The sequence below is a fragment of the Delphinus delphis genome, chromosome 4 (assembly GCF_949987515.2).
Source record: "Delphinus delphis chromosome 4, mDelDel1.2, whole genome shotgun sequence".
NCBI lineage: Eukaryota > Metazoa > Chordata > Mammalia > Artiodactyla > Delphinidae > Delphinus > Delphinus delphis.
The window spans coordinates 118,198,361-118,224,506 of NC_082686.1; the positions used below are offsets into that span (position 1 = coordinate 118,198,361).

The 26,146-nt window shown below is 43.3% G+C and overlaps 1 protein-coding gene across 5 annotated transcripts in view; it reads left to right on the forward strand.

Annotated features, from left to right (window-relative positions):
- ZBTB38 (zinc finger and BTB domain containing 38) overlaps positions 1-26,146 on the forward strand; it is a 117,842-nt gene that overhangs the window by 58,646 nt on the left and 33,050 nt on the right. Inside the window, exons 4-6 of one of the 5 annotated variants that reach the window (XM_060011348.1) lie at positions 2,352-2,417; positions 3,035-3,365; positions 17,050-17,154. The gene's annotated coding sequence lies outside the window, so the exon portion shown is untranslated. Of the gene's footprint in view, positions 1-2,351; positions 2,418-3,034; positions 3,366-15,281; positions 15,629-15,799; positions 16,277-17,049; positions 17,155-26,146 lie in introns of those variants that run through there. The other 4 variants (XM_060011349.1, XR_009519324.1, XM_060011347.1 and 1 more) reach the window with 4 other exon arrangements.

The window sequence follows — 26,146 nt, forward strand, 5'->3', positions numbered from 1 at the left end:
CCCCGCTTTAAGGACCCTGCTTTATAGATGACCATATATTAAATTGGTACCTTGCAACTGAGCGTTATAGGCTCACTAATTCTCAACCTCCATGGTGAAGGAGGAATTAGCCTAGGGATACTCCATCCTAATTTTCCGTCGCTGTCAATGCTAACCAGAGCTCATAGAGCAATGATGGTGGGGGCGGGGAAGATGGGTCCACCATCGGGGTTAGACCAGGAGCTACTGTTTCCGTTAAAGCCACGTTTATTTCTGGAATAGTTGTGGGAGAGAGATGTGCTCCAAAGCGAAGAGGGCTCGGAGTGGTTCAGGTATGACCGACCATCTGGACAACCCAGCTCAGAGACTCTAAAGTGTACGGGATAGAGGTGGGCTGGATACTTTCCACACATTGAGCTAAAAAATCACTTGTGTTCGGTGGAAGGAGACAGAATGAGAGCTAGAAACAAAAGATCCGGCTGTGAAACCTAGTACTTAAGTTCAGATGTTCAAATACATTTTCTCCTTTAAAAATATTCTGGGCAACTTAAATGTTTTGCTAACCTGATTATTTGCAGCCAGTTCTTATAGAAGAGAGAGACAACCCCAGAAAAGATTAATGCATTTTTGCACGTGTTAAAATTAATTAACATTAGCATATTTAGTGATGCAATAGGCAATTAAAGACTTTTGGAGAAATAAGAAGAAGAAAAACGTACGTATTATATATTCAAAATCAGTCTCATAACATTTTCTAAAAATGTTGGCTTATGTCCAGGATCTAAGGCTGGGGGTGGGTATGGTTTCTTTGTAGCTGAAGAAAGAGTAGAAAAGAATCTGTTCCATTTCCTTAAAAATAAAAGACTTCATGTTATATACAGCATGGTAAATGAAATGCTTTTCTGATTTTTACCTGCCGGCAGGATCTGGAGGAAATTTTGCTAGCAGGCTATTCTGTTTTCCTCTCTTTGGCAACATGGTGACACTGGTTTTGTAGCAAAACAGTCTTTGCTTATTAGGCATTTCTTCAAAATCCTGAATAAGCAGCTCTTTCCACATTTTTTTGTTCCACATGTTAAACATTTCATTGCAATTTGAGCTTCGTCTGTGTGTGTGTGTGCATGTGTGTGCGTGTGTGTGTGTGTGTGTGTGTGTGTGTGTGTGTGTTGATAGGAAAGATTGAAAGGGGATGTATAAGAATTCTTGAAGGTTTTTTGTTTAAAAAATTAATTCCTACGATTATGTATTGGAGTCTCTACAGAAGGTGATTCCAGTTTATTACATACAGCCAAAGTAAAGCCCATCAATCCTGAGCAGCGGCAGTAGGGAGGGGATATTGAAGAAGACGTGAAATTCGGTGTTTGAGTAGATGAGATTTAATTTTCGGAAAACATTTCACTCATAAAACAGATAGCACCCCAGTGTCAGCCCTGACCTCCGTGATGTCAATGTCATCGTGGGAGCGTAGCTAAGCCTCAAAGTAAAACAAAGAAACATTGCATGTCAGCTCAACACCATTTCTTCCCTTACACTATGTACAATATATATACACAAAGCCTTTTGGTATTCCTGTTAACGGCTTGTTACTTTACGTTCTAGCTTTTGGAGGGGGAGGAAGGAGAAAAATCATTTTGCGTTTCCTAGGTTCTGAGCAAGTACAGTATGCTGTTGCAAGACTTAACATTATTTAGGTCAGCGTCCTAAGGACAGCTTTTATTTTATCGTTCGTGATGGTCAGCTATACATCGAAAGGAACTCAGCATCAGTTTATTTTTCTGTAAGTGCTTTTATTCTGCTTTTAAGTTTAAGCAAATTCATTCACATTTTAATACCATTCCGACTGGGGAGGTATCTGCCGTTCTGTACAGCAGATACATTTAGCAGAATACATTTACACGGCTTGTGGTTAGAGGTTATAGCACGGATACAGACAGCTGATCATGCATTCTTCTACAAGCCTGCCGGCACCATTTAGGATTCTGAAAAATAATCTAGAAATGCTACACCCTTTATAATATTATTCTTTACTTTGCAGTAGCTTAAAAGGTTTGTGTTTGTCATTGTTGCTAGCCATTCTATGAAATTAACAGTCTATAAAATGCATCCCGAACCAGATACATACTGTATTGAAAGCTTTCTTCAAGAAGAAGATGTGACAGTATTCGTTCCAGCTTATTTTCTTCCTTAGCAAAAGGATTGTCTGATTCTTAGAAGCAGAAGGGCACATTCATTGTGCAGCAGCTCTGCTGAACTGTATGAAATGCCTTCTACTGTCTGGTTGCAGAATTTGGAGTTTGCTAAACAGTGTTTAGTGATTGGGCTCATCTTGCATCACCAGTTGATGACATTTTTCTTTGTTCCCTCCTACCCAGTTGAACCAAGACTCTGAGGCTGATATGCAATGTCACTTACAACATTAATCAGACACTGCATTTAAGGTGAGCTGTCCTTTGCCTCCTCCTTCCCCAGTGCTCGTGTGCTGCCTGCAGTGCGTATCTTGCTTCTGCGAGCCTAAGATGGCAGGCAGGATTAGCCGTGCTTGTGCTGTGTGTGTGCATGCTGTGTATAGAATTCATTACACGTTGCCTAGTATTTCAGATGTGAGTATGTAAATGCTCGGGATGCCATATCATCTGGTAGCGAAGACTTGTTTTTGCCTCATTACAGCCTTAGCTATTTCAGCATCACCTTTCAGCTCCGATTCATTTGCTTCCGGATGTTTGCTTTTCATCACATTCAAAATAGAATTTTACCTTTTTTTTTTTTTTAACAAAGGCAAAAAAAAAAAACCACTAAAAACAAAAACAACAACAAAACTCTGCTACCAGATGGTGTCTCCCCTTTCTTCTTGCATTTGCTGTCTTTTAAATAATGTATGTTGTATTGTTAATTAATGTGAATATCAAATTAAACACTTGAAACTTACATGTTTATTATGCGGGTAGGAGGCAAGGTGGAATCTATTTTTAACTCTTATGCACTCCATGGTGTACAAACAACTTGGTTCTCAAATTTGTATTTTCAGTACTGGTATCAGTGGTTTGATTTTCAGCAGATGTGACAGTGGCCTTTGCAGTGGTCAGCTCCAGGCTTTGAACTCTCAGAGGAGGAAGGGAAAAAAATTCAACACGCTACTTCCTTGGTTGCAGCCTCAGAGAAACCTTGGATGAGAAACTTCTTTTTTCAAACCTGTTTTCCTGTTGATAAATTCAGTTCTCGTGATCACAGTACATTCAAGCTGTTCTGCGTATGGTTTTGTGTGTGTGTGACAATTGCATCTAAAACTTGAGAGCAAGAAGACGGAGAAATCAGTTGGTCTCCATCGCTTTACATAAAAATGGCTGAATGTCTTGTGATGCTAACACTGCATTAAGTGATACATACAGGTAGGTTGAAATTTGCATGTTTTATAGATTTTTTTTGAGCCATGTAGCAAGAACATTAAATAGATTAAAATATGACTTTTAAAACAAATTAAATAAGACAGTTGTAATTGGGAGGGGAGGGTATTCAGTTGGATGGCCTTTCCTATTCAGATACTATACAAATATATAGCTTTTATAAACTTGTAAAATGATTCTGCTATAAAAGTGAGATGATTCTTCCTAAAAAATCATATATATGATAGGTGTGGCGCCATTAGACCACAAAAGAATTTTTTGAAAAGTCTGTGGATTCAGCTCCATTTTAGCTTGAAACTAAAAATAAATGGGTTTCTGGAGATAATTTTGAACAGCGCAAATAAGCTTAATAAGAAACATTTAAAATATTTAAATTTTAAGAAGCGGTCTTTAAACGTGTTATATGAGAGATGAAAATAAAAACTTAGAGGCTTCCAAAATCAATTTTAGATAATGTACAAGAATAAATGTATTATTTGTATATCTATTATTTGGGAAGATGAGGAGTCACAATTTTAAAGGGGGAACTATTAAATATAGATGGCTCTGTTAGAAGAAAAATAGCCTCACTGAATGAAAGAGTCCCTAGAATGGTTCATTGCAAACCATACAGCTGTGGTTCTGTAAGCACCAAATTCTAGCACTTTTCAAAATAAATTCATGGGTTCTTTCCTTTGAGCTCAACTTCTCAAATAGATTTTAGTTTCAAATTAACACTGGGCCAGAACCTGTTTCTTTAGTAACCACATCTTATTTTAAAATGCAGTAACAGATATGCAAAAGATAGTCTTTAAAAAAAAATGTTTCATGAAAATTTTGCAGTTCTTTTTCCTCTTGTGTAGAGTCTGAACTGGTTTTAGACATTTATAAATGCGGTCTTCAAGCCTTAAAAATTAAGCCATATTTCTATACATAGAAACCTTGCACAGTAAGAGCTTTTTCTTTTCCCCTTTGTGCTCAGCACTTTCAAAATTAAGGTTTTCTTTGTCATGTGCTCCAGAATGCTGGTCAAGGCTTGTTGTGCAAAGGTGTAGTTTCATTATCACGAGTTCACCAGCGCCACTGAAACAATAGATATCTCAGAAATTCTGAGAATCAGAAAATGCTTATGCTATTGTTTTTGCCTGATCCCTCCATTGGTAACCTCCGAGCTCTCAGTAGAGAAGGACCCAAACCCAAGCCCACCCCAGCCCCAACTATAAGTGCACATGGAGCCTCTGTGCAACCATCTTTGTAGGTGTGTTAGGAGGGAGATGCTGCCGAACCCAAAACCTCCCTGAGGTTTGCTCCAGTATGTAGAACATTGAGCTGCAGAACCATCTGTGTAAATAGTTGCTTTATCTTAGCAGTCTGTCTAATATTCCAAAGCACTGTCTATCAAATCAAACCTCTAATGGGCTAAAGATTTGTTGTTGTTGTTGTTGTATTGTTGTTTTGAGGCCAACTTAAATATTTTGCTTGGAGTTTTTTCTCTGGTTCAATATATTAGAACATGATTCATCTCACAGTGATTTTGTTCTCTGGGCTTGCCATGAAATATCCTTCCTGCAATACCTTTTTTTTTTTTTTTTTTTTTTGCTGTTTGGGAGCCATTTTCCTTCTTGCCTGTGACTTAAAAAGACTAAGTACATTTTGCATATAGCATCAATCAGAGGATCGTAAACTGAAGGGAAATGTCGGAACCCTGATTCAGCATTGCCTGTTTATTTCAGTATCAGTAGCATTAACAGTTGCAGTAGGATCAAGCTAATTGTCACTCGTTCTTGAGCAAATAATGAGCCCAGCATTTGTAATTAAAACACTGTTGCTGTTCGGAAAGATTACAACTCAATGTCTTCTATTTTGATAGGCCGGTACAAATTAATCATTTTGAACCCATTTGAATCTTAATCACAAGATTAGATGGATTCAATGGAATTGTTTTACCCTACAATTGAATGCCTGAGAGATTCAACAGTGTATTTCTTCTCTGTAAAATGTCGATCCGTTTGTTTTTAACTCAAGCGTGGTTGTGTTACCTTATAGGTTTTCATACCTCATGATTTTTTGTGGCATTATTCATTTATGTTGCTCTTGGCCTCTCCTAAAAGAATTTTAAACACAAGTCAAGGAGCTTGAAAGCCAAATAAGACTGTTGGGAAGTATACTGTACCACTGTCATTGTAATTAATAGACCAGTGAAAGGAAGAAGAATTATCATTTATTACGTTGTTGTGTTTCGCCTTAATGCTTTGCCTTCATATTTCACCAGGCACAAAGCTTTTCTAAACTCACCCATTTACAATTATCATTGGATTTCCTGCCGGTTGTAGAGGATGGCACTTACCCCTTCTCATTGTTGGAAAGGCAGTGCTTAACCCATTTGTACTTTTTGGCTAAGGTGTTTACACTGGGCAGGCCAGAGCAGGTGCGACAGGAAGAACGTGCAAACAACTGCCTTGTTCCCACCAAAACAAAATGGGCAAATCTGTGGTTTTCTGCCTGAATGATTGGTAGTCTAAAATTCTCAACTCTTTTTTCGGAGAATAGGAATTGTTTTTCCGAGCCTTAACACAGTGAGATTACCAAGATGGCATCTCTTGCTACTAGAGGGATGTTGATCTACCTCAGCGATTTCCATGGATCCCCCATAGAGGAGATGGGTACCCAGACCACATCTTAGGGCTGGTTGATATGGGGAGATGGATCTAGAAAGACGATCTTCTCTTTAATACGCTAAGCCTTTGAGTTCCTTGGTACCATATGGTTCATTCTAGCAGCTCCCTTCCAAGGGAAATGCTGTTCTTAATGTCTTTCTTGGTAATTAAACATTCAACAAATATATTGAGTACGTACTACATACCAGGCATATTCCAGAGGCTAGAAATATAGTAATGAGCAGGAGAGACCAGGGCCTGCCTCTCATAGACCCACCCCTAGTGTGGTGGAGTGGTAGGGGCCAGGGGCACAAAAATAAATATGTAAACAATTAATTGGAGAAGACAAGTGCAAAGGAGAAAGAGAAGATAAAATTTAAAAAAACAAGGGTGTGTTGTTGGGAGGCGAAGAGCCACTTTATTTTATTTTATTTTTTTTGCGGTACGCGGGCCTCTCACCGCTGTGGCCTCTCCCGTTGCGGAGCACAGGCTCCGGACGCGCAGGCTCAGCGGCCATGGCTCACGGGCCCAGCCGCTCCGCGGCACGTGGGATCTTCGCGGACCGGGCACGAACCCGCGTCCCTTTTATCTGCACGCGGACTCTCAACCACTGCGCCACCAGGGAAGCCCGAAGAGCAACTTTAGAATGGTTGGCCAGGGAACTCCTTCCGGAGGAGTGGTATTTAGGTGGAGACCTGGATGGTGACATGGATGCAGACAGGGGAAGGGCTGATGGAGAGCGTTACCAGGAAGCGGGGTGCTCATGCTCAGACCACAAAACTCCTTTCTACGAGTAACTGCCGTTATATCGGAGCCAGCTCTGAGGACTTGGTGCGTTGAGCCTGACTTAGGTAAGCTGCCCCCGAAGCGAGACGGTGGGCCAGGCCCGCATGGCTGGTTTTAGTCAGATTCCCAGGACTCAGTGCCAGCAGCATCATTGCCTTTGACCCAGACCCACCGCAACACGGCCTCAGAAGGTGCAGTGAAGTTCTGGACTTTGCAGTCCTAGGTGGTATTGAAATTTGGGCACAGATTCAGTGCTAGCCCAAGAAATCCACGGAAGAAAGGAATCCCGGAGCAAGGAAATTTCTGGGAAGCCTGTTGCTTTATTTTTCTTAAGAACTCCAGAACTTCAATTTGTGGCAAAACATTGAGAGAGCCACTTCCTTTAATTTTTGTTTTCAAAGGCAAGAGGTGGAAGGGTCTGTCCCACCTTGCCAGTAAATTGTCTTTGACCTCTGACACCTCCAACGCTTCAGTTTCTGCAGAACTCTGTTGGTGGCTTTCTAAAGACCTCACTGCTTGGAGTGTTCTTTCGCTATTTGAACAAATAATACTAAGGAGATTCTTCGGAACCAGAACTCTTTCATGCCTTTTAGGTTCGTCTGCTCATGAAGCTCCAAGAACAAAGGGATAGGTTTGCTCTACACCTTAGAAACCATAAGACCCTTCAGAGTCTTCTCAATGTTTCAGAAGCACCTTCTAACCCTGATTCACAATTTAGTGGGCTTTGCTTATCACAAGTTAGAAGTGGCCTGGCTGACTCCCTACACTTTGTTTGGTTTTGACTAGCCATAAAACATTCCACTGCATGAAGAATGTTCCAGTTCTTTGTAGTAGAATATTGCCCATCAGTGGGGAGGGGCTTCAACTGTTCAGTTCACTTCTTCAAATATTTGTTGAGCATCTGCTGTGTGACAAGCACCACTACAACCCAGGCAGAATGGAAATGTGACACGAAATTCCCTGTGAAGCTCATGTCCACTTTCACAAGGCTAGGGACAGGTACAGTTGTATATCCTCTCTGTTCCAGAAAGAGATGAATGGCATGCTGCTCTCTTCGTGGCCTTTTATACTGTTTCCTGAAGGCTAGCCTTCAGTTTGGGGGCATCTCAACCAATGGAAAAGATGGTTCTTCCCTGGGACTCTGTGACTCATCTTCAATCACCTTCCCAAAATGTCCTGGTTCTAATAAGCCACCGTATGTCTGGCTGCCCTTCTCCAAGCTGGTCTGCCTGGCCTAGCAGGTGACCTCCATAACGGTTGCCACTCTTTCGCGTTCATGAGCAGATGTTAAGTTGAGAAGGCCTTGAATGCAAAAATGTGAATTCGTGATGCAGGCAAGACGCTTCTGCTTTTTCACCTTCCCTGACAGACAGTGGGGGTCTCCCTGCTGGCTGTTCTGCTTCTGTGGGAAGCAGGTAAATCAAAGACCAATTGCCAAAGCCCTTGTCTTTGTTAGGTGATCCCAGCATGGCACTGCCATGGCCCAAACATCTCATTGACCAGAAAATGGCTCTTTTGATCTTGTCATTCATTTTGCATCTTTTCCTTTAATGACTTTCTTGCTTCTGCAGCTATTCCTGTTCAGGGCTTGAGACTAGCATTTGGCTCTGCAGTCACTATATTTGGCCTGTGGAGGAAGTTTGTTTTCTGGTTCGGTTTTAAAATGCCAGTATAAATATTTTTTCTGCGTTCATAGAATGCTGTGAAGACTTTCATGATTTTTTTTTATATGATTAAACAAACCTCTTACTTTACCCCGTGGTTATTGCCGCCAAATAGATATTTTGAAATTCTTTTTTTTTTTTTCCTGCTCAAATCTTCTACCCTGTCTGAGGCCTTACTCTAATTAAGGCCTCACAGTCCTGCCCATCTTCCCCAGCACTGAGCATGACGTAGAGTCCCTGCCCCGAGGGCCTTACAAGTCAGTGAGACGAGAAAACAAAAGCCACCAGCTGAGAATGTGGTTAAATCCCAGAAGGGCAGTGCCCTTGTAATGTTTTCCCCTTTTCTCTTGTTTCTTGAGCTGTGGAAGGGAAGCGGGGGGACCTTTAGTAGGGAAAGAGAGGGGCATCACTGAAAGATCAGAAAATGCAGGATATTCGGGAAACACTGTGGAAGGGCCATCTAGGAGGCAAAGTGGGGAGAGGGCAGCAAGGAGGCGGGGAGGGGTGTGTGGAAAATCAGAAGGAGGGAACAAAGCGGGCAGTCAGGAGGCAGGCTGCTGTGCTGCACCCTGAAGATGGGGGCGTGGGGTACATGGGAGGAGTGGGAGGGGTTGCAACGAGTAAAAGGAGGCTGGGAGAGCCCCCGAGATGCAGGCTGCGGGCCTGCTGTGTAGGGACTGGGTGCTCTCATGTTCTGTCTGGTTCGGCCGCAATGTTGGCCTTAGGGCTTAACTGTCCCACGTTGACTGTTATGAAAAGCCCGCAGATTGGCATCCTTAAGGGTGATTTATCCCAGAAGCTTATGAAGTTTCTATCCCAAGGCTCCTATTCTACATGCTGAGGATGCCAGAGACCACCCCCCAGCCCTGCTGCCGTCACTTGACCAGAGCTGGGTTAAACTTTAAATGAGCAGATTTTTACATGGGTTGTGACCAAATGCTTTTGGTTTTCCACAAAGCTCAGCCTGGAGATAGACCCCAAATACCCATTTTTAGCAGCAGACTTTAGAAACTCTTTTGCCCAAAGTCACGTTGCCCTCACAGGTGTGCTGCTCTGCTTTTGGAGCCCCCAAAGCCTGTCTCCCTTGCTCTTCACCCACCTTTCCAGGCCCTGGTCTGAGTGCCCGGTAAACCATAACCAGTGGATATTCTGATTGTTTGAATTCCTTGGTCTCCAGGAGCACCGCCCCTGCTGGCACACCAGCGCGTAATGCCGCCATCATCCGGTACTTCTTTTTTTTTTTACATCTTTATTGGAGTATAATTGCTTTACAATGGTGTGTTAGTTTCTGCTTTATAGCAAAGTGAACCAGTTATACATATACATATGTTCCCATATCGCCTCCGTCTTGCATCTCCCTCACTCCCACCCTCCCTATCCCACCCCTCTGGTGGTCACAAAGCACCAAGCTGATCTCCCCATGCCAGGCGGCTGCTTCCCACTAGCTATCTATTTTACGTTTGGTAGCGTATATATGTCCATGCCACTCTCTCACTTTGTGCCAGCTGACCCTTCCCCCTGCCCGTATCGTCAAGTCCATTCTCTACTAGGTCTGTGTCTTTATTCCCCTCTTACCCCTAGGTTCTTCATGACCTTTTTCTTTTCTTTCTTAGATTCCATATATTTGTGTTAGCATACGGTGTTTGTTTTTCTCTTTCTGACTTACTTCACTCTGTATGGCAGACTCTAGGTCCATCCACCTCACCACAAATAACTCAGTTTCGTTTCTTTTTATGGCTGAGTCACATATATACAATGGAATATTACTCAGCCGGTACTTCTTGCTTAGCTCTTACGGGAACGTGAAGCACAGACTTCAGTTGCTGTGTGAAACTTAGACTCACTTTATTCTGTCATTGAGGGAACTGTGGCCTGGAGAAGTTCTGATTTCTCCAGGTCACTCAGAGAGTTAAGTGGCCATGCCTAACTCCCAGTCCAGTGCACTTTCTGCTAAACCAAGGTGCTTTTAGGTCACGTGGGAAGCCCAGTTCTAAGCCAGAGGTTGGCAGGCTTTTTCCGTAAAGGGCCAGATAGTAAATATTTTAGGCTCTGTGGATCAAGGCAAAAGTGAGGATGATATGTAGGTATTTATATAACAACAAAGAAAATAAATTTCTATGAACTCTTTATTGATGAAATTAAAAACATACTAATATATAATATGAAGTATAATAATAATTATATATATTTTATATATATACACACATAGTGCCATAGATACAGAAATGATTGGCTGCGCCTGTGTCCCAGTAAAATTTCACTTATGGACAATGAAATTTGAATTTCATTTAATTTTCATGTCATGAAATATTATTTTACTATTGGTTTATTTTTTCAGTCATTTAAAGATGTCAAAACCATCCTCATCTTGAAGGTTGTACAAAAACAGGTGACAAGCAAAATTGGCCTGTAGGACGTAGTTTGCGGACCCATTTTCTAAGACAAAAGCTGCAAACTGGGGGCCCATTGGTCAGTCCAACCCATATATGTACTTTGTTTGACTTCTAACAAGAATTTTAATTGAATCCATTGCCAACTTTCTGTTTTCTATTTTTTGAATTGTATTTTTTACTTCTAATTATAAAAGTAATATATATCTACTTTGAATTAATTCGGAATGTTAACATTTTGGCGTGCATTCCTTCAGTCCTTTATCTATGCCTGGCGATTTTTTTAATAGTTGAGATAATATAGACAATTTTGTATCTTCTTTTTATTTACTTAATATCATATCATAAGCATTTTATATCATTTTAAAGTCTCTCATTAACATAATCTTTTAAAACTTTATCGTGAAAATCTTAAACACGCATACAATATGAAAAAGCTAGTTTAATGAACCCCTGTACAGTCCTCGCCCAGCTTCAACAGTTCTCAATGGCTGGCCAATCTTGTTTCATGTAAATCCTCTCCTGTATTATTTTAAAGCAAATCCCAGATCCTATCGCTTTATTGATAAATATTTTAGTATGATTCTCTAAAAGACAAGGATACTAAGAGAAGACGCTTTTTTTTTTTTGAGGAAATAAATGCTAAAGTATTTAGGTGTGGAAGAGAATGTTTGCAACTTACAAATGATTCAAGAATAAAAATAGCTAAAAAGATATGATTGGAGTGTATATAGTTTTTTGGTACTATTCTTGCAACTCTTCTATAACTTTGAAATAGTTCTAAATAAAAAGTTTTAAAAATATGGAATCCTAAAAAAAATATTGATTAGTAAGAAAGAAAAATAACCACATGATATTGCTTTACAAATGAACTTATTTACAAAACAGAAACAGACTCACAGAGAACTTACAGTTACCAGGGAGGAAGGGTTGGGGTAGGGAGAGTTACGGAGTTTGGGATTGACATGTACACACTTGCTATATAAAAAAAAAAAAAAAAAGGAAGAAAAAGAAAAAGAACCACAGCATCATTATCACACCAAAAAATAACAATAATTCTTTAATAACTTCAAATATCATAGTCAGCATTCAGATTTGTCCAGTTAGGTCATTTAAAAAAAAAAAAAAAAAAAACTTGTTCAAAGCACAATTCCAAATGAGGTCCATACAGTCCAATTAATGTTCCCTTAAATTTCACTTAATCTATAGGTTTCCTTCCCTCTCTTTCTTTCATCCTTGCTATTGTCATAAAAATTTTGTTGAAGAAACAATTTGACTCATAGAGTTTCCCGAAATCGGAAATTTCAGATTACATTCCTTGGTGCTGTTTTTTGTTGTTTTTAAATTTAATTTTATTTGTTTATTTTTTATACAGCAGGTTCTTATTAGTTATCTATTTTATACATATTAGTGTATATATGTCAATCCCAATCTCCCATTTCATCCCACCACCCGTCCCCCAACTGCTTTACATGTTCCTCTGTCTCAGAGACTTTCTGTAAAATGGTCATTACAGCTAGAGACCTGATCAAGACACAGAATATATTTTATATAAAAATCCTGATTTAGGCTTCATTGGAAAATTCTGCAGATCTGGCATTACCACCTGGCAACAATTGGTCTGGGGCTGGGTAGTGACAACCCCATTCCCCATTTAGGTGGGACATGAATGATCCTGTAGGCCCCAGTTCCTACTACTTCCTGCCTGGCTCCCAGGGGCGGGAAGCTGCCACCTGCATTCTACACACTGCCTCTGCAAGGCCCTTGGTAGACTTCTCAACACGACATCACAGGACGCTTTTCAGGAATGCAGTGGAGATTAGAGAAGATGATTTGGACAGGGACTTTCTTAAAATGCTTAAAGGGAAAGAGAGAAGCAGCCATATAAGAGGGAGCCAAGCAACAGAACTTGGTGAGTACCCAGGATGAGGGGAAGAGAGAAGTAAAACAATAAATTAAATTAATAGTGCGTGAAGAATGGGAGGCAGAACGAGTTACAGATTCCTAACCCATGGTGGGAAACAAAGGAAGCAAGTGGGTTTCAAAGGGACACACTTTAGATTTTTTCCTATGTAATGATAACATTGAAACCTTAAAAAAGAGAAAGAAGGGGGGCAGTAAATAAATTGGCCAAGAGTCTTAAATCAGAAAGCTGAAACAGGCAGTTGTAACATAACAGAAATCATGTGGGGATTAAATGAAATGAGGTACAAATCAAGGACAGCTTCCTAGAAAAGGCCGCTAGAAAAGGATCAGGGGCCATGCTGTGGAGATGTTGAAGAACTAGTAGAAATTTAAGAGAGGAGAGAATCTTAAAAGTCTTAGGATATTTTTTTCTTATTTGCAAATGCATTGAAATGACAAATATTATAAGGATATAAAAATATATCACATTTAGTTGTTTTGAAAGGAATACATTTTTACAGAAAAGAATAAAATTATGACAAGTTGGGACGTTCTTGGAAATTTCCAGATAATTCCCCATACTAAGAAGAATGATTAAGAGAGAGAATCTGTGACCGGTTATGAGGAAGGGTGGAAAATTTTGAAGGACAGTCTGATTATGTAAGTTTTAGGCTGTGGTGTTTAAAACTGTTGCCGTGATATTTTAGTTATTAATAACAATTTAGGGGAAATCTACTCGCTTTTGGAGAAACATTTGGCCCTAGTGAGAAAGAAATGCCACTGTTTATGAATTCCAAAGTGGATGTAAGGAGCCATTCACTTGCTAAGCCTCTTAGGAAAGCCAGAGCCGATTTCACCCTTAGCAAGCTGTTGACAGCATCTGATCAAGGTATCACCTGAAACATGTTAGCAGCACAGAAAGTGAAGTCAGACCTATATTTAAAATCCCTTTATGTCACTCCCCATGTGACCCTGGCAGCCTACCCATGGAAAATTTCCATGGTATAAAAGTTGCTTTACATATGGGAACTACGATTCTTACTGGTTGGATGGTAGGAACTTTGAATACTTGACCTCGAGCACCGACAGCCGTATGCAGATGCTTCACGCGTGTTATCCCATTTAACTGTCAAAAAGCCCTATGAGGTAAGCGTAATATGAAAATCAGCCCCATTTTACAGATGAGCAAGCCAAGGCTCAGGGAGGTTAAATAATTTGTCTAAAGTCACGCAGTGAGTAGCTTTGTAATTGACAAAGCTGGGCTTTAAACCCAGGCAGGCAGAATCCAAAGGCCAAATTGCCTCACTCTTCCACCTCCCACCTTCCAACCGCTGGGCAGCACAGAGAACAGCACCTCATACTGGCACTTCCCAACTAGAAGTTCCTAATCCCTATGCCTTAGTTTTCCCAAAAGCCTCAGTGGAAACACATCAACTTGCAATCAGACCACAGATTTCCTTAGTTTGGAATCCATGATTAACAACGTGTTCGCTCAGGTTTTGTAGCTGATTGGCAATTACGTATACAAAAACATTGCAGGATTGTTGGGTTTTTTTAAGTGCGAAGATGAATCCTCAGTTAATAAATGCAGTTTAGTGGAATAGCTCTTTCTGAACGTGACCCACGGAGAAAGAATAAAGGGCACTGGATTTGAGGAGGTTGCGACCTGCTAGTGTACGTGTGTGTGCAGGTTGCCCAGTCTATCAACCTTCAAAACCCTGTCTTTATTTTTAAATTACATGATGCTTTAATTTGACTTTAAGTCAGTATATTTCTCTGTGATTATTAAAATGTTTTAACCGCTTTGTATGCAATATTGGAATCTCCTTTATTCATCAGAATGATCACAATCTTAAAACGTGATCAGGAACTAGGATGCAGAATTGTGTACGCTGTATTCCAAGCTAAAAACAGGATGTAAGGCGTGCAAAGAACCTACTTCTTATCCTTGATAAATTGTAACCTGGGAATGAATCTTTTCAAAAGAAACTTTTAAAATAAGACTCATACTACCAAAAGGCAGGGAACATGGATGGTTTTGTAGAAAACAAACAAAACCTGTACATTAGAGCACTAGGCTGTTAGCTCCTCCGCAGGGCGAGTTTGTGGCAGGCCTCAGTAAATACTTTCTCAATGAGCAGTTCCTGAATCTTGGACGAGAGATCCTAGCAGGCAGTCAGTGCGCTTTATTTCAGGCAGAGGCCCGGGTCTTTTGCGTGAACTAGCTTTTATAGCACGTTAGGAAAATCAATCTAGGCCTCTCCTGTCAGACGTGGGAAAGCGCAGGTGACACTCGATTCCTGAGAATTTAAATTAAAACTGCAGTTGACTTCTCTGAAGCCTGACTCTTAAATGTGCAAAGGTTAGATGTTCTCTGGAATCTGGTTGCAGAACCCAGGGACCCCTCTGCGGACCCAGGCCTGGTTCTGATGGTGACTAGGCTCTGTGGCCGTAAAGCCCCTAACTCGGCTGCCCTCGCGGCAGGTTCTGAATTGTGTTCTCCCCCATGAGAGGGAGGCGGAGGCCGCTGCTCCCTTCCTGGCGTTTGGGGCCGTCGTGGGTTCCCCCCACCCCGCCTCCAGTCGCACCCAGGTTGGGCCTGAGGCCTCGCGGGGTCGTAGTACGTCCCGAGGCCGGGTCCTGGGCGCGTTGACGCTCCGACATCCGGCCCGCGGCTAAGGCCGGGGAGCCCTCTTCCCGGCCAGGCTGCGTCCCCAACCCCACGCCGGGGGCGGGCCGGGCCGGCCGAGCCGAGCCGCCGGCGTCCATTTTCTGGGCGGTGCTGCGAGACGCCGCGGCCTGACTCGCGGGTCCGGAAGCGCCATGGACCCCCGGGGAACGCGCTCGCGGGGCAGCGGCCGAGCCCTGTAAGTGCCACCGCAGGGGCCGTATGCGGGGCGGGTGGGCGAGACGCGGCCGGCCCGCCCCCTCTTCTCTCAGGAGGGAGCCTCGAAACCCGGCAGGGGAACGCTGGCGCAGGGCTGGGAGCTCCGCGGACGTCGGAGAGCCGAGCTGCTACGGCGACCCGGCGCCCGCAGGTGCCGGGACGCCCGGGCCCGCGCCCTGGGGGAGGGGGTCTAGCCGCAGGGTCGGGCACGTTACGCCGCAGCGAGTGGCCCATCTGCGCGGCTGTGCTGGAAGGCGGGGGGCCGGGGACAAATGCGCACCCAAGGGCTGGGGACGTGACGGGCGCCAGTCCAGCAGGCTTGGGAACTGCGCTAACAGCCGCATCTCCCCTCTCCGGGACTGCGACTCGGACCCCGGTCCTGACCCATCGGGAACCTGAGCATTTCCTTGGTCGAACACCAGAGCCCCTGGAATTGAAGGGGACGTGCAAAGGCAGGGCCCTGCCCCCAGGGGCTTGCAATCTCAGCCTTCTACTTCGGCAGTACTTAAGTCTCTTCTATTGGTACAACATGACCGCCCGCTGTTAGCCACTTCTTTGCAGGGTATATTATAAATCACCTGAGATTTTAGTCTGTCCGCGGTGCCACTTTATAACTCCTCTGCTATAGGTAAGTGACTAATTCCATTCTGGACTTTGGCCCAAATTGAATATCTCTTCTCAGGATCCATTATGGATGATACGTATTACGGTGCTTTATACATATTTTAAAGGTTAAAGAGTTTTCTCCTAATTATCAAGCTCAACTGCTCGGTCAGGTTCTCATGGTTAAAAAGCGTAGGATTAAGTCCGCGGTTTCAGGGAAACTTCTGGTGAGGTACTATCTCTGAGTGTAGTGTTTTTCCAACAAGAGTGGAGACCCATTAGAAGATTGTGAAATCAGTTTAGTGGGTTACTACCGGATTTTTTTGAAGATATAGAATATATAATGCAATATAAAAAATAATAGAGTAGACTAGAAAATATCAGAGTGCATTGCACATAATAAGAGTAAGCATTGTTTTTTAGGCTTTGGGGTTTCATTTTATATAATATGATTTTTAAAAATGGTGGGTCACTGTCAAAGTTTCTAAACCCTGACTAACAGGTTAATAACCCAGGGTTTGGAATCAGTTGAACCTGCATTTAAGTCCCAGGTCTAACATAAACTAGCTCTGTGACCTTGAATAGATTCCGTGACCTTTCAGAGCCTCTTTATGTAGCTGTAAAAATGGGGGAATGTCTCCTGTGAGGACTATATGAAGTCGCATGTGTCAATCACTTTGCCCAGTGCTTTACTTACAGTAGGTGTTCAGTGCACAGGCTAATTGCAATCACTTTTGTTGCTGATATATTCAGTCCTGGCACCCAGTTATGGGACACTGCTTTTTTTCTTCTTTTTAGATCTCGATGCGTTGGAGATGGAAGACTCAGAACCAAGGATTTCCAAGTGATTTCTTCCAAAGCACGAGAAACTAACTCTGTTAAGCCTGCTCTGTTCTAACTGAGGTAACTGAATTTACATCTCTCCGTACTCTACGTGAAATAGGAAATGTTTTTTCTGAGGGACTGAACCACTCCCAAGGAGCTTATGATTTGCTGCCAGCGATCCACCAGGTTTGGGGATTACAAAGTGACAATGACATTTAGGCGAGCTGTTGTTAAGGAGACATGAAGGGGGAACTAAGGGCTTCTCATTCCAGTTCTGTCAGTGACTGTCGTGGAAGGTTCTGTAGGTCTCTTCTTCAGGCCGGAAGGACCCACAGACGTCACTGAGGCCCAGAGAGGTTAAATGACTTTTCAGAGAGACCCAGTGGGCTGGGTGGGGAAAGGCCTGGGGCTCGCATCTCGATCGCTCAGTCATACAGTCGGCTTCTGGGCCTGCTGCAGGGTGACCACCATGCTAGGCGCTGAGGATACAAGCGTGAAGAGCCTGTCCCCAGGACACACACTGTTTGCATAGATGAGTATTGACAGCCCAGAACACTAAACTTCACCTTTGAGGCATAGACAGGGCCCCAGATAGTGATAATAACAACTATCATTTATCAAGCACTTTTGTGTGTGAGTGCAAGGCAGTGTGTTAAGGGCTTTAAGTGCTGTGTTTTTACTCACTCCTCACAATAACCCTGTGAAGTAAGGAAGAAGAGATGTGAAGGCTTGAGATGTGAAAATGCAGGCAGGTCGTAGAGGGCTTTGCATCTCAGACCACACTTAGGATGCACATTCGGTATGTAAAGCACAATGCTAGCGCCGTGAAGTTCAAGGGAAAGTGCTTGCCCTCTAGGAGCTTATAACCTTAACTCCAGAGAGGTGGAGTCAGGTGGGCAATGCCTGACATTAGCTTCTCCCCCCTTCACCTGCTTCCCCGGCAGTCAGTTGGAGCGGATCCGGAAGAGACCAGAGTAGTTGATACATCATACTTCTGGCCCTTCAATGCAAGTTTTCATTTTATTCAAATGTAACATACCTTTCCATCCACTTGTGAATACATACGCTTTTAATTTATAAACAATAGTAAGGGCTTCTCTGAATTCATTTGTTTATTTGTTCATGCAACAAATGTTTATTGAGCTCCTACAAGGCACTTACTTGGGTATTCAAGACCAAACATATGACTGTGTTTTTACAGTCATGATAACAGTCATGCGCATTCTCTTAGCAAGGAATTATCGTTCAACTATTAGAATTTTCCTGTTAACATGCTAGAATATTGGCTGCAAGGATGTTGGAGATTAACCCATAAATAGGATTCCAACTGGATAAGTAGGAAAATCTTTTTTAAAATCTTAAAATCTTCAGAAAGGAATTTCTTTTAATTTTTTGATTCTGCTGTTACTGTCACCTTTACATAGAGGCCTTTTCTTTGTCCACTTAACCTATCGGCAGAGGAAAAAGCAGTTTGGCGAGGGGGCTTTCCTTGACTTGAAATGCTCTCCTCTTTTAGCTTGTAGGCCGCACAAGACACTGAATGTTCAGAAGTAAAGCAATTTAAGAGCTACTTTAATTTACAAGGTACAAAGTTAGAGGTAGCTCCAGTGATTGCATTAAGTAACAGAAATCAGGCTGTAAGCCTTGAATGCTACTTGTAATAAACTTAAGCTCCAAGTGGAAAACGTTTGAAACTCCAAAAGGAGATGTTGAGTATGAATGTGCTTTGCAAACTTCTAGGAGTTCTATAAATGTTACAGCGAATACTTATCGAGTACCTACTATGAGATCGGAAGGAAAGGCAGGGCAGAAACCAGAGACAGGGAGACCAATTAAGACAAGGACCACAGTCCACCAAGGAAAAGGCAGGGTTGGGGGGAACTCAGGGAAGACCGGAAATGGGTGATAGCAGTGAAACAGGAAAGGAACAGACACGAAGGGAAAAATTGACACAATCTGTTATCTGATTTCCAATCTACTCAATTGGAAATCTTGAGTAGAGAAGAAATAGCTAAAGTTGACACTGAGATTTCCAAAGCAGCGGCACCCATGAAGATACTTGGAGGGAGGTGAGGGGCTGCATTTTAGAGGGGCTGAGTTTGAAGTGTTGAGGTATGATGTCCCCCAGACGATCAGCGACTTTGTACCCCGGAGGAAGGCCAGGGCTAGTTTGGGAGACACTGGGTTGTGAGAAAAAGTCGAGAGGTGAGAGAGGAGATTTTTCCGGTGGGAGACTCTAGGGAAGCAAAGCTTGAGGGTGGAGCCTTATGAGAAAAGAAGGACCCAGGGAGGACCTAGAGAAAAGTCAGGCAAGAGAGTGAGGAAGAAGGGCTTCCCTGGTGGCGCAGTGGTTGAGAGTCCGCCTGCCGATGCAGGGGACACCGTTTCGTGCCCCGATCCGGGAAGATCCCACATGCTGCGGAGCGGCTGGGCCCGTGAGCCATGGCCGCTGAGCCTGCGCGTCCGGAGCCTGTGCTCCGCCACGGGAGAGGCCACAGCAGTGAGAGGCCACAGCAGTGAGAGGCCCGCATACCGCAAAAAAAAAGAGAGTGAGGAAGAACAAGAGAACAGGGCTCCAGAAGCCAGAGCAGGGTGTTTCCCAGAGGAGGGAGCCTGGAGTGTTAGACACAGGAGGAGGAGGGTTGAGGCCCAGGAGGGCCATTGGTTTGACAAGCGCTAGATCACACGTTTGTTGGTGTTCTCCTTTCCTTTGTTGGTGTTTTCCTTGCAGAATGAATATCAAGTGGTTTCATTTGCAAAAAATTCGTAGCTTGCGCAAATGAAGAGTCACTGTTAAATTTGATCCTCGCAAGCCCCCAAACACATTTCTGATTACTAAAATTCAGGCTGTTAAATGTGGTTTTAATGGTAGTCATCCACTTTATTCTGTTGTCAACAGATTGACCAAAGACGATCCGTTGATAGAAAGCTTTTTAAAAACTACATTTCTGTTGACGCAAAGGTTTCTAACAGTAATTAAATTTGTATTTTGCCTTTTACCATATGGCTGTTGTATGACATGAGAGAGAGAGAGAGAGAGAGTGTGTGTGTGTGTGTGTGTGTGTGTGTGTGTGTGTGTGTAAGTGAGAGTGTGTGTGTGTTTTCATGGGCATATGAGCTTAGTACAATGGAATGAGAAGGCTGGGGTCAGATAAATCTAGTTTCACAACCTAGCTGGGCCATTTTCCAGGGTTGTGACTTCAGAAAAGTTACTCTCTAAGCCTAACTTTTTCCATCCATAACTCAAATAGGATTATTTTGAAGATTGAGTAATATATAATTTGCTCAGGATCTATACTATAGTAGGCAATTAATAAATGCTGATTCCCTTCCCCTTAAAACTTTTTTTAGGTATATATATTTTTGCATAATATTCATCTATACACAAAGCCTTAGTTTTGTCATGGAAAGAGCATACCTCCCACGATAGCTAACCTATCCTGTGAGAGTTCAAGTGACCAGTAGTTTAGTACGGATAAGAATCCACTTGGGGAATTTATTAAAATGTAGGCTCCCAGGTCCCTAGCACAGAGATTCGAATTCAGTAAATTTCAGGTGGGACCCCTGAGAATCTTCATTTTAAACAAGCACTGCTGTGATGAAGGTTAACAAATGCCAGTTTCTAGGAAGCAGAGGAAGGGTGTAAACCTGAGACTTGATAGGCTGATTTCAATTCCATGAAGATATGCCTGTGCTCGAAATTCTTACATTTGTGTTATTCATGTTTACGGATTATATTTGCAATGAGATAAAAACACATGGATCCCAGATGTGAAGGAACGGTGGTCTTATCGCACCTCACTATCGCCATCCACGGTATATCCACGGCAGTACTGGGTGACATACAGCCCCCAAATCATCTTCTTTTCCCTGCAGAGTAAGTGGTGACACCCTGTCGCTATGCCCAGAGTTTGCAAAACCAGCGTAACTTTAAATGTTGTTACCAGTAATATATTTAATGGCAGTAACGGTGCACAATCACGCCATTAAAATATTTTGATGCATTTGTCTATCTGACTCTGTGTCTTCTGGTTGATAAACATCTGTGTCATTATATATCCTTTGTTCTCCGCATCTTGGAATCATATAATTTTTAGTTCACATTGTTCCCGACCTCATTTTATAGATGAGAGAATAATTTATCCTTTTTTCCCCTCCTAGTCCCAGCTCTCTTCTTTGCTTATTCACAGGAAAGGATTGAGACATATAAACATGCTTGGTGTTAAGCTATGTATGGAGAATATAAAACATATTTGACTTGTGTATATTAAATTGCACTTTACGTTCCTTGTACGTAATTTACAAATCAGATGACTCAGTGGGGATATGTTTATTAAAAAACAATACTGAGTCATTTTATAACTGTTGTCGGCATTCCATTGATGGTTTGCTTCTTTTGGAACAGGATGCCAATGTCCTGGAGCCTTGCCTAGAATCAGGGTTTCTCCGTCTATACCAATAGCCCTTGAGGAGAGAAGACAGAACTGAATTTCATGAAGTCCATTCTATACCTTATATGCATTATCTCAGCCATCTTATTAGAATCTCCACATAACCCGGTGTGGTAGAAATTGAGGCAAAGAGGTTCAGTAATGCGGCAGATGTTGTAGAGATGAGATTTTCGCGCCCTGGGCTCTTATCTGGCTCCAAAGTCCAGCCTCCTCTCTCCACACCCCACATAGTGAGACTATGAAATAGATCATTGTTCCTGATTGTGGCTTAGAGACCCTTGTCCCTGGTATTACAGTAACCTCAGAATTTTTGACAAGAAGCAAGTGGACAAAGGTAATGTGCAAACTTGAGTTAGTTCAACAAATATAAACTATGTGCCAGGTACCAGATCAGGACTCCACCCTCGTGGGCCCTCCCTATCTTTGTCACCTATTCTTATCTACCATCCAAGTGCTACTGCAGGCTTTTCTTTTAGAGTGAAAACACCAATGGATTTCTGCACTGATAAGATCAAGATTTGTGTCTTGCTATAGCTGTGCCGGTCCCTGTGTGGGGCTAAGTGTTCCCAGAGTCGCTCTGTCACTTCGAAAGTTTAAAACAGTTCCTTAGGGGATTGCCCGGAGGTGCACAATAAGTGTTTGTTGATTACCCTCTGAGACCCTGAGGAAGTCTACAGGGGGCCAGGGAAGGAGCCCTGAGCCCTGCAGAGGGGGTCTGGGGAGAGGTCAAAAGACCACCGTGTATGAGACAGGACTGGAGGCTTGGCAGTTCTTCCCGTGACCCACTGTGCAACCTTGGGAAAGAAAGTCACGTAACCTTGCAGGCTTGATTTCCTCAGCTGTAACTGGAGAAGGTTTGGCTCAGTGATGGCAAAGGCCCCTAAACAGAGGTGCTGAAGCGAGCATATGGCAACTTCACGTCTGAGGCATGCCAGGGGTCCCGGATTGCAGATCTTCCTCCGACTGTCCGCAAAGGGATACTAGTACTGGCCAGACCTCAGGTTCTGCCTTTACCCCATACGCTTTTGAGGAAAGTGCATGAATTTAAGAGTGAGAGACATTGTCTGCTTTGGAGGAAATAAGGATTTTTACTGGCTGGCAATCAATCAAAAGGTGACAAAATGGGAGGTAGGGAATCACGGTTTGAAATTTTATGGCTAGGAAGAACCTTAGAAACTAGCCCAACCTCTTTGCATTCCAGATAAGGGAACGGAAGTGCAGGGAAGTCATAGGATTTGCTCAGGGTCACACCGCTAGTGGCAAACTGGGAACAGAAGCCAGTGTCCCTTGCCCGTCCAGTACGCTGTCTGCAGAAACAGGTAGGTCCTGTCCTAAGGCAGATTATCAGGAGAGCAGGAGGTGGCAGTCAGTAAGCAAAGCCTAAGGAGGCACTGGCACTCCACAACTATTCTGTTGGGGAGAGCAGCCTATCATGCCTGCTGGGCTTCTCACAGACATTGCTAAAAGGACACTACGGTGCACACTTTCTGACCCATCGAAGCCCTGGGCTTCTTGTCAACTAAGATAATGAAGAACATTTCTTTTTAATCTGGGAGAGGCAGAAGGCTGTCTCCTGTTTTTTAAAGCACTTTCCCTCTCTTATTTAAATGAAAATTGCTAAGGTCTACAATAATGTAGTTTCAAGAGGAATGAAACATTTTCTCAGGGAGTATGAAGAGGAAGACCCAGCTCACACACCCCACGTTGCTGGCCACGCCTATGTGCGTGTTCATCACAGGGTGCCCCGTTGTCACGAGAAATCCAGTGGCTGTACAAATGCTACAGGGACATCCTGGGGTTATTTCAGTAACCCCTGAAGGCCGGCTTTGTGCCAGGTGAGATAGATAGGAGCTGCCACTTCCTGCTTTGTGAGTTGGATGTTGTTTCTAGGTCCCGTTTTGTTTGTGTTAGTTTTCCTGTTCGTGTGTTAGAACAACTTCTGACTATTTGCAGAGTTGATTACCACTAGATAATAAGACCAGCGATTCAGTAAAAACAAAGCTGAATTTATTATCTTCCCAGACAAGAGAGACTGGCGTTCAGAGTCAGTCTCCCCAAACGTATAAGCGTTTTTCATCCAAGCATGGAGATTTCTGATTAGTTCTGATGGAATGCTGATTCGCTTCTAGACCAAAGTGAGGATTTTCTGTTTCCAAAACCTACTCGGCATTCTGGTCTGTCCCTGCGTAGGCCTATTTATTCTGGTCTTGTGGTCCTTGACCCGAACTCGGAGAGCAGGGGTGCCGGGGTCTCGGGTGGCCCTCGGTGCTCATGGGGGTAGGCAGTAGCCAGTCGTAGCAGCTGCGTCCCGGGTGCCTGCTGCCGATTCCTCCTGTTGTGTGTTCTGCCCTTTCCTTTGCACTAATGCACGTTCCACCTTTGCTTTAAAACGGGAAGGGGTGGGAGGACCACTTTGAGGAAGCAGAAGGCGCTGGGATACATGGAAAAAGGGATGACGTGGCAGTGAAATGAAGCCCCGAATGGGGTTTTTCTCAGATGTTAGAGAACTGGCCTACCCCGGGTGCTGTGCTAAATCAGGTTTAAAAAAAAAAAAAAAGAAAAAGCCTGACCTTTAAAGTTTTTCCTGTCAAGGTCTAGCAATTCTGGAGTTCCTTTAGCCCCTGTACCCTGCAAGTTGACTTTTTGCACAGAAAAAGAGTGAAATGTTCTCTCAGAAATTGCCTGGGAGAACGTGTTTTTCTCTAAATGAATATGCACTGCGAAGTGAGTTCTTACCTTGTTTTGTTGTCTATTTAATATTCTTAATGTTCATCTTTGTTTTTTGACGTTTTTTCAGGAAACCACTCAGGAGCTTTGTACCATGTTCGAATGATCTGTGTTAAGACTTTCTTTTCTATTTAATGATAGGCATTTCCAATATGATTTGCGCGTCTCTCTATTTTAGGAAATACTTTTCGAGGCCTTTAATTGTTTCTCTTTTATGAATCTTAAACGGGAGTCTTACATCCAATCCTAGCAGCTACCTTCCATTAAACATGACCTATTTTTCCCCCCATGAGGTTTCCTGACTCAGGGAGGAAAATAAAAGTCGGGTGATTAGTCATTGTGGCGTTCAGCAAACAAATACTTTGGAGGCCATGATTTATGTTGCTGTTCGGAAAAAGAGGCTATATCTGCCTTTAGACAATGACTCTTGTGAAAGGTAAGTGCCCTGTGTTCCCAGAAGGTCCCCAGAGTGCCCCTGTTTGTTGCGTTCAGGTTTCTAAAACCCGGTGGCCATTTTCTGTGAGTTTGAATCCCTGTGTTAAACTCCTCCCCCTGTGGAGTCTATGAGCATTTGTTTTCTAAAATGAAAGCACAGGCAGAAACTCGAGCTGTTCTACAGAACAGCCTGTTCTTTAGATGTTTTTTTTTTTTTTTAGATCAGTGTATCTAAAGCATAATTTTTCTAAACAGTCTATTGTGGGTTTTTATCTACAGTGGGTTTGCGTTTGTTCGGGGAATTTTACTTTTTTTTAAATGCAGACAACATATTTATTGATGTAATTGCTCCCTGTTCCCCTCACCCCCAGATAATTTCACTCTGAAACAGGTGAGCAGGGGAACTATTTGGATATCTACTGCCAGAAACCTTCATTTAGTTTTAATCAAATTTCTTTGGGGGTAAAATTGGCAAAAGTCAACTGGAACTTAGTTCCTTTCGTACTCTTCCCTGCCCCCCCCCCCGCCGCCCCCCATCCCCCGCCCAGCAGTTTTCCCCAGTCAGTTTCTTTTGTCTAAACCATCGTGCATCCATTTGTGTGTCTGGCCAGAGTTTTTGTAGCATTTCCGCAGTACAGAAAAGCTTCTTTGCCTCTGATTGTACGTCAGACTGGCCGGTGGGCTTGCCTGACGGCCCTGCCGGTCACCTGCATCTCCTGAATCCTAGTTTGCGGTGACTTTCACAATCCCATGCTGCCTCAGAGATCTGTGCTGTCGTGGCTGGCCTCTTTCCAGAGATTGCGGTATTGCCAGCAGTGGCTTCAAACTGGAAAAGTGGGAGGTGGAAGAGAAGTGATGGAAAACATGGGAGGAAGGATTGTGGAAAACAGAAGAGAAGGAAATGTGTGTGCAAGGAAAGTATGTACATGGACTCAACTAAATATCTGGGAGCCCAGGTCTATAAAAGTGGTCTCTGTGCCTTGGCATTTTGTGTCTGGATCCAGGTGGGGAACCACTGTGAATGTGGGGCTGTCTGTTGATGGTGGGGAAGAGGCATGGCAGAGCTGGGCAAGAACACCAGAGGCTCGGGACCTCCCTGGCGGTCCAGTGGTTAAGAGTCCTTGCTTCCACTGCAGGGGGCGTGGGTGGGATCCCTGGTCTGGGAACTGAAATCCTGCATGCTGCATGGCGTGGCCAAGAAGGAAATAAAATAAAAGAATAAAGTATAGCTTTAAAAAAAAAAAGCATCAGCAGCTCTTCTCCAGGAGGTCCCCCCAGCATGACAGATGCTTAGACCGCTCCCCAGACCAAGTGGGTCGGCTCTGCACCAGCCCCCTCGACGTCTCTAGAGCGGGGTTTGCTTCCCGGGCTTGACCGCCATTGTCCCATGGAATGCTTCTCTGAGATTCCCCGAGGACACTTGTGATCTTGCTGGGTATGCTCTATTGTGTTGACCC